The 9,241-nt window shown below is 32.7% G+C and overlaps 1 long non-coding RNA gene across 1 annotated transcript; it reads left to right on the forward strand.

Moving 5' to 3' along the window:
* Nucleotides 1-4,758: 4,758 nt before the first annotated feature.
* Nucleotides 4,759-7,352, forward strand: LOC148846184 (uncharacterized). Its single transcript, XR_016102221.1, has 2 exons — nucleotides 4,759-4,835; nucleotides 7,003-7,352. It is a non-coding gene; the product is annotated as an uncharacterized LOC148846184 (long non-coding RNA).
* The last annotated feature ends 1,889 nt before the right edge of the window (nucleotides 7,353-9,241 follow it).

Below are 9,241 nucleotides of genomic sequence, written 5' to 3' on the forward strand. Positions count from 1 at the left end.
ATTTTATTATATATATTATCATATATTATATATATTCAATTCGGCTCGCGACCCTCATGAGTCGAGCACTAGTAGGCTCTAGCTCGACTCGTTTAATAATCGAGTTAGTGAATTAGGCTCAAGCTCGAGCAACTCGTGAAAAGCTCGGCTCGTTGACACCCCTACTTCCATGTTTGATTTGCGGGATGTCATGAGATGGGATGGAAAAAATGTGGGATTATAGATCCCAATTCTTGGGATGTGGAATCCCATCATTTTGGTGGGAAACAAGTGGGAATGTAGGGGGAAACTTATTTAACAAGAACAAACACCTTACTTGTAGTATTTTTAAGAGATAATACTAGATCCATGACTCATAAACAAATTATCAATTATTTAATAACATATTAATAAAATAATTTAATGAAAACAATTAATAAAAGTAGTAATTATTTATTTTTTACAAAAAAATATTAATATTTATTAATTACGTCAAAAGTCTAAAATAAAATATAAACTAATAAAAATAAAATATTAATTAATGTTAATAAGTATCTAATTAGTTAATATTAAATTAATAATTAACAATAAAATACAAAATCATAAAAATATTATTGATTAATTAAGAACTAACAAGAAAATATATAATTAGGAATTAAGACATGGGTATTAATAAACAATTATATTAATAATAACTTATAAATTAATAAAATTTAAAATGTTAATTAACTAATTATTGATTGTAAATAATTAATATCTAATTAAGAAAAAATAATGAATAATAAAAATGCTTATTAACTAATTAATAATTAATAAAAAATAGTTAATAATTAATTAACTAAGTAATTAATAAATAAAAATAAGGATTTTTATTAATCTAATTAATGATTCAATAAAATAATAAAAATGTCAAATAATTAAAAATTATTAATTAATTCATAGTGAATAATAATAAAATAAATTTAAAATATTAATTCTTAATTAATAATTAATTAGATAATTATCAATATTAATCAATTATAAGATTGTTTCATTAAAATATTAATAGTTAATAATTAATAATAGTAAAATATAAAATAATAACAATACTACTAATTAATTAATTAATAATTGTTACTAAAGCTCCAGTATTTTCCCTTTTGCAACCAAACAATGGAACATATAAAATTTCCACCCATTTTCCTTTTTCCCATCCCATTCCATCCCATGAAAATCTTTTCACAAACTAAATAAAGCCTTTGGGTACGGATCCTAGGAAGTAAGGACCTTTAAGAGAGTAGGAGAAGTTTGACAAATAGTTCTAAGCATGAATTAATGGCTTTGGTGGCAAAAGGAGGTGCAAGTACAAGTGGTGGAAATTCTTTTAAGATGGGGGAGTTTCAAAAGAAAGTAGATGACAAGATAAGTTATGGTGTACTTATTGTTAGAAGTCTAAGCATAATCTAACACTTGTTGGGATATTCATGGCAAGGCGAAATGGGCTCAAGAGTTGAGTAAGAAATCTGATTCATATTAAAGTAGGAAAATAAGGTAGTAGAGGGTCCAAGGAAATCCAATGCAACAAATATGGCTTCTCAAGAGACTTAGTTACCTACTACTACTATGAGTTAGGAACGTGCTTCTCGTTGCGACTAAGGGGAGATATTACTAATTCATTTTGTGACCATTTGGAGTTATACAATAGGGCAATTCACCAGATGGATAATTCTACCCCTACCCACTCAACTCCTTTTGCATCTACACCAGGGAATTCTACCACAACTTTCCATGTGACTTCTGATTTACCTGACTCTCCTTAGATAATTGATTTAGGAGCGTCAAATCATATGACTAGTAAGTCAAATTGCTTTTAGTCCTATCATCTCCTCTCTACTAGGGATAAGTAAGACTAAATGGTAGCTCTTTTTTGACCATAGCTTGTTAAAGAACCATCTCCCTCCCATTTGGACTTCATCTTTCTAATGTTTTGCATGATCCAAAAATACCTATCAAACTGTTTTCTATTAGTAATATTACAAATTCATTAAACTATTCAATAACCTTCTTCCCTTCTTCTTGTTTTATATAGGGTTTGGCCTCGAGGAAGACAATTGGTAAGGGTTGTATGGTAGACGGGCTCTACATGCTAGGGAATAAGGTTGGTCTTGCAGTTAGAGTCTAAGAGTCAAGTCAATTTGTAACACAATCACCTTGGTCATTTATCTTTTGAGTCATTAAAAGTTGTATATCTTGAGCTATTTAAATCAATGTTAATGTCTAAATTTATGTGTCAAACTTGTTAGTTGAGCAAACAATGTAGAACTCATTTTCCTTTGAAAAATAATAAATTTGAGTTTCCTTTTCATATTGTTTATTCTAATGTTTGGGGCCCTATTACTTTGCCTTCTAAGACTGGCTACATGTAGAGGTGTCAATAGGATTGGATTGGTCTAACCCAATCCGGTCCAAATCCAATCCAATCCATTAAAATGTAAATGGACTGGATTGGTTCGAATCTAAACTAAATGAAATATCAAAAATTATATAAAAAAATAGAACATATAAAAAATTACAAAAATATATTAAAATGGAAAAATTGAAAATTACAAAAATATACCTTTTTGGCATTGAAAAAGCACTTTTGCAAAAGTGCTTTTACAAAATTGAGCCAATTATGGGTGAAGTGCTTTTGGCATTGTTTAATGTCGTTATCTCTACTGCACCTCAAATCAATTATGGGTGAAGTTGGGAGCATTTTTGCTTGATTTCAAGAGCTCTTAGCAACTATTTTCGGTGGTGTTCCGTTAAAAATTGAGCTTGAACAACTCCCGTATTGGGTTGTTATAGCAGCTTGGAGAGAGGGGTGCCTAACACCTTCCCTCTCCCAATCCTTCTAAATTTAGAATCTCTTGATTCGGTGTCATTCCCATGGAGAACAGAGTTACTATCAAAGACCTAAATCGACTTTTCAAATCTAAAAATGAGGGCCCATTTCTTTGAGCCGGCCATGAGTTTTCCAAATCTCAGATGAATTGATGCTAAAATCCCTTTATAAAAGGCAAGTAAGAATGCCTCTAAAAGTCCACTTTAGAGGCTGATTTAACTGCCTCCAATTAATTTTGAGACAACTTTTATGTGCCTCTAAAAGTAATATGATAAAATACCTATTTAATTTTTAGAGGCACTTTTGTCTGCCTCTAAAGATATGTTATTTAAAAAAAAACTATTTTTTTGTTATACAAAATATCTGTAATAACTTATATTGAACACTGGAACAAAAGATGTATAAAATATATCTAAACAACTTCTTCCAAAATATACAACTTAACCATTGTTATGAATATTGTCCCATGATTAATAAACAAAAATAATCAAAGAATACACCACTTGAGTTTCATATTCTTTCTAATAACAAAAAAAAAAAAAAAAAAACTCCACATTCAAGCCTCATTGTCTTTCTTTCTTGAGAACTTAAAAACAAAATAGAATCCAAAATAAAGTCCATCTTATAAAGACAAAATTGCTCCTTTTAGCCCTCATCCAATCCTCTCTTCCTCTCCTCTACAACCTGTAAAGAAAAGAAACACAAAAATAAATAAATGAAATATGCATAACAAAGAGGATTCTCACACTGCCTTAGAAAACATTCAAAACAGAAACTACATATCTTGAAAAAAAATTAAGATACACCATAACCATGAAGATGAATCATTGACTTCATGAGTTAAATCAAATCCAACTTCGCAAGGTACAAGGTGAACCCAACAAAATAGAATAGGATGCAAAAAATTTAGTGGCCTATCCAATGAAAACCTTGGAGTGACCAAATGAAGGTTCACTCATCAAGTTTAGCCACATACATACCTTGAATTTAGTTGCCATCCCTACTATTTTGTAACCCTTCCTCCTCCATTCTAGCCATATACCATCTTTCAAGTAGGCCTCTCTATATTGCCTTACCTCCCATTCACAATAATTAATAATTATTTAATAAGTAACAATAAAAATAATTAATAATTATTTAATTAAGTAACTAATGAATAATTAAATAATTATTTATTATTAATTTACTTAATAAATAAATGATATAAAATGTTAATTTATTAAAAATAATTATTAATACAAAATAAAATTATTAATTATTTTGTAATATATATATATATATATATATAATAAAATATTAAATAAAATATAATATATTAATTCATAATTGATAACTAATTAATTAATCAATAAAATGTTAACCATTAAAAGAAGCTAATAACAAATATATAATAATAAAAAATATTATTAATTAATAATTATTATTAGGGCTGATTTTCCCACTAATTTTCCTTCTACGACCAAAATATACTTACTCAAAAAATTCCAATCCATTTTCGCTTTCTCATCCTGTTGATTCGTCCTTTATCCTTTCTCGTCCCTAAATTCTTCCCTAACACTTCTTTTTTTAGCAAAATTGAGTAAAATATCAGTTAATTGGTTATAAATTTGTTAAATAGCATAGATTCATACTGACCTCACAACGTGTCCCGTGTCGAAAACATTTTACATACTCGTATTTATTATTGATGAGAGATGAGGGTTGTGAGGTCGGTGTGAGACGCGCTCGGTAAGGAGCAGATCCCAATTCAAGGAATAGACGACATATATCAACGGTTCAGACTCTCCCACGACGTTATAGCCACGTCAAACTAATTTTCGACAGGGTCATCCTCATTCATCCGGATTAGGGTTGCAACAGTTTTTAAAACCCTAGTTCCTCTCTATAAATACCAAAAGATCCCCTCTGTTTTCATTCCTTCCAACCCTGCGAATATCGGAAGAAATCGGCGAAGTTTCCTTAGCGTAATTTTGAATCGAAGATGAGAGCTAAGGTGAGAGTCCCTTTCTACTTGTGTGGTCTTCTTTCGTTCTTCAATTCTTCTTGTTGTCGATCTGGTTCTTCTTTGTTGTCTATATTTGTGTGCTATTTTGCTGGTTGTCTCGCCTTTCGTGGATGAAGAAAGATGATTAAGTTTTTAATTGGCTAGGTCTTCCTATTATAACTTCTCTGTGGACATTATGTTGATTTTTCTTGAATGATTCGATATAGATGTGTTCGTTTGCATCTGTCTTTTGCAACCATCGCCGTTTTGTGGTTTGCCTTCATGGATGAGGAAAGTAAACTCAGTTTTTGGTCAAATGTTCTTTTTGTGTTGTAATTTCTCTATCTGTTAGGTTGGGTTTTTCTTTGATGTTTTGGCGTGAATTGATTGCGGTGAAATCTTCCCTTTTTAATTATTTTCATTAGGGTTTTATGATATTGTTGATTTGGTTGGTTTTAGACCCTTAAATACATTTGCAGGATGCCATAGTTAATTCCTGGCGTTCTATTTTTTTTGAGAAATTCTTTTTTCTTTTCTTTATTGCCGTTTTTTTCTGTTCTGCAGAAAGGATCTCTTAGAGTTTTGTCTACATCGTTTCTAATATACTTGTTTTCATCTTTCGTTTCGCCGGATCTGATACACTTCAAATATTATCCGTTGTTTATTTAATATCTAAGTGTATATTAGATTTGTATGGCTTATTTTTCTAAGCTTGTATAAGCATTTTCACTACCAAAAAAGTTTGTTTTTTTTTTCTCGTTTACCGTCTTTTTCATTAGAAATCTCAAATATATTTTGTGATGCAGAAAATAAATCTGGAGTTTTATTCGTGCCTGAGATTTGAAGTATTGTTTCGTCTTTAGTTCTGGTTTTCAATTTCAGTGTTTGGATCTGATGACAATTTTGTTGTATCCATTCTTTAGTGTAATCTTATTGTCCAAAGAATTTGGCTAACTGATGAAGCGTTCGGATGCCATTGAACATGTCAATGTGAGCTTTATGATATATTTTTGATGTTTTTATTGTTTGCTGCTTCTCATAAACTTTACTACAATTGATACAGTTTGAGCATGTCAAGTGGGGGAATGAATCGAGATTCAATGTGGGGGGGGGGAGGTAGTGAGTGAATCATGTAAATGAAACCTCAATACTAATAATAGTACAGGAGGTGGTCTGATGAAGTGTTCGGATGCCATTGAACATTAATTCACAATGTGAGCTTTATGATATATTTTTGGGGTATTTATCGTTCAGTGCTTCTCATAAACTTTACTACAATTGATACAGTTGGAACATGTCAAGTGGGGAAATGAATCGAGATTCAACGGGGGCGGCAGTGAGTGAATCATGTGAATAAAACCCCAAAACTAATAATAGTACAAGAGGTGGACTGAACTCCAAATTTATCATTGTGTTTTATGTTTTTATTCACATATTGCTTTCTCTCAGTTTTTTCAACTATCAAATTTTTATTTGTCTTGCATATATTTGAAGGAATATTTTCATAAATCATGGCAATGGAATCTTATTCGTCTTCAATTTAAATTGATGGATGGATAAGAGGTTGTAGAATTTGGTTGACTAATCCGATTACGTTGAATGAGCTTTGGGTTCACCTACATGTTGAACCTGGATTTAGCAATTTCGCTGAAAGCAACGACTCTGTACCGGGTTGTGTAACCAATAATAACGCCTAGTGCCCGCCATAAGGTGGAAAATTCTTATCCCCCCCCCCCTAGGCATTCGTTCTCTCATTTCAAGTTATTGGTTAGGCAGCCCGCTGCTCAGTCATTGCGGTTTCCAATATAGTTGCAAGAAGCCGAGAACAATAATATCTTACCTTGAAGTTTGCTTAACAAGGTTGTGGGTTTTTGCACTAGATGATTGTGGGGGTGAACTGTTATGGTGTTGGGGCTTTCTCGACGATGCTTTTGGATGTCATTAGTGTCAGCATTTTAGTTGCATATGTAACATTTCTCTGCTCATGCTATGTAACTTCCGTTGTGCTTCATGCAAGCTTACATTGTGAGAAAGATTGCTATTTTGTGTTGTTTCCAATGATGAAAAATATTTGAGTATATGGACTTGTTATTAATAATATTAATAATTCTGAGAATTTATTGAATTTCATTAGTTTTGCAACCGTGTTAAATTTCAATTATATAATTGTTTGCAGTGGAAGAAGAAGCGTATGAGGAGGCTCAAGAGGAAGCGCCGAAAGATGAGGCAGAGATCCAAGTAGTCTACCAACGGTGTCAATTGATGGGATGATATTCTCTCCTGGAATGTATTCTACTTCAATCACCTTGAAGAAGGTTTCTGTTACAGGCGGCGACTATCTTATCCCGTCTTTTGCGGCTTTTCTAATGTTTCGCTTTTAGGTTTCCGAGTACAATCTTTAAGTTAGAGTTTTAATTTTGAGTATAAAACCTTGTTGGATAGCCTTCTTGCAACGTTGTTTTGTTATATCTGACGATATTTTAAAACCTGATTCAGAAAATTATTAGATCGTGGATTTGTCTTGTATTTCGTTTGCTGTTTTTAGGGGTCGTTTGGGACCATTTAATGTTTCACTAAAGTCATCTTACCACCGAAAATCAGGAACACCAGCCCTTGTTTATGCATCGTTCTGTTTTTCAAACAAAAACCCCATTTGGTGATTGTACCATTCACTTGGCATGATGAAGATTTAAGAATTAGAAGAATAATTAATGAGATATTCGTTTGTAGTTCAGTCTGCATTTAATCCGTCATTTGGGCAGTCAGGATTCAAGTGATAGCTCCACCGCGGTACTCTTCAGTCTTCGCTATATATATCCCTTTGTCGAGGTCTAAGTCATAACTGTTTGGATTCAAGTGCGGGTGAAGCATGATTTGATTCTTTTATATCCAAAACGAACGGGCACCTTAGGCTGTGTTTTGAAACAATGCAAATGGAGGGTAAATCCCAATTCAGGGTAAATTTACACTCTGGTTCACTTTTGCTTGTATTTGGCAATATTGCATTTTTGCATTGACAAATGACAGACCAATGCATATTTGCATTCAGTCTTCACTTATATATATATCCCTTTGTCGATGTCTAAGTCACAACTGTTTGGATTCAAGTGCGGGTGAAGCATGATTTGATTCTTTTATATCCAAAATGAACGGGTACCTTAGGCTGTGTTTGGAAACAATGCAAATGGAGGGTAAATCCCAATTCAGGGTAAATTTACACTCTTGTTCACTTGTATTTGGCAATATTACATTTTTGCATTGACAAATGAAAGACCAATCCATATTTGCATTCAGTCTTCACTATATATATTCTTTGTTGAGGTCTAAGTCATAACTGTTTAGATTCAAGTGCGGGTGAAGCATGATTTGATTCTTTTATATCCGAAATGAACGGGCACCTTAGGCTGTGTTTGGAAACAATGCAAATGGAGGGTAAATCCCAATTCAGGGTAAATTTACACTCTGGTTCACTTTTGCTTGTATTTGGCAATATTGCATTTTTGCACTGACAAATGACAGACCAATGCATATTTGCATTCAAGTGTGCTTTTAATAAAAAAATACATATGCTTTATTGGAATACCTTGCATCCATTACTGATAAAAGTCTATATGGTAAAAAGGTAAATTTGTCAATGCAAAACTAATCCAACTTTGAAATTTATATGAATCGTTTTACACTCTATATACTTGCATTTGCACATATTTGCATTGTTTCCAAATGCAGCCTTAGGGTTTCTCATCCCTTCTTCAGCCGTGGTAGAGTTTTTCCAAGTTGTAGAACAAGTTGATATCTTCAGTTCTACATCCCTATTCAAACGTAGGTAAGTCTCATTACCACTTACAAATTTCTCTCTTTGCCGTTCCATTCAGACTGAGGTAATGAAGAAGGGTTAGGGTTCCATGAATAGCTTTTCACCTTCCCATTCTTGACTATGAATTGGTCCAAAGAGAGGTTAAGAGGGAACTCCAATAACATCCCCCTCATTGGGTTCTGGCCAAAATATGGGAATGATGTCATGAGCCAATAGATGAAACCCAAAGCCATCTAAACTATTGCATTTGTGTTTCATGCCATTAGGGGTTCAGATATGAGAGGGGTGCTTCACCCCTTCCTTCTCAGGTTAAAATGATAGAATCTGGGTTTGAGCAGGCTAGGTACGTGGATGTTGAAGGCATTTTTTTTAATTATGACTCAAATAAGTGGATTGACTAGTTTGCTAGCCAAATCATCAAAACTATAGAAAAGTATCTCATATGGAAGTTCCCTCTCTTAAGTGGGAGGGACAGCAAGGTAATCAGATTCAGATTTTCCCTCTTCAGGGAAAATTATCTCAAGAGATCCTTAAGAAAAGCAAAGATAAGGAGAGAAGAAAAGAGAAGTGCTCAAGGGAAGGCATGGAAGGAAAAGTCTCA

The sequence above is a fragment of the Nelumbo lutea genome, chromosome 7, assembly GCF_056320005.1.
Source record: "Nelumbo lutea isolate HS-2025 chromosome 7, American lotus-T2T, whole genome shotgun sequence".
NCBI lineage: Eukaryota > Viridiplantae > Streptophyta > Magnoliopsida > Proteales > Nelumbonaceae > Nelumbo > Nelumbo lutea.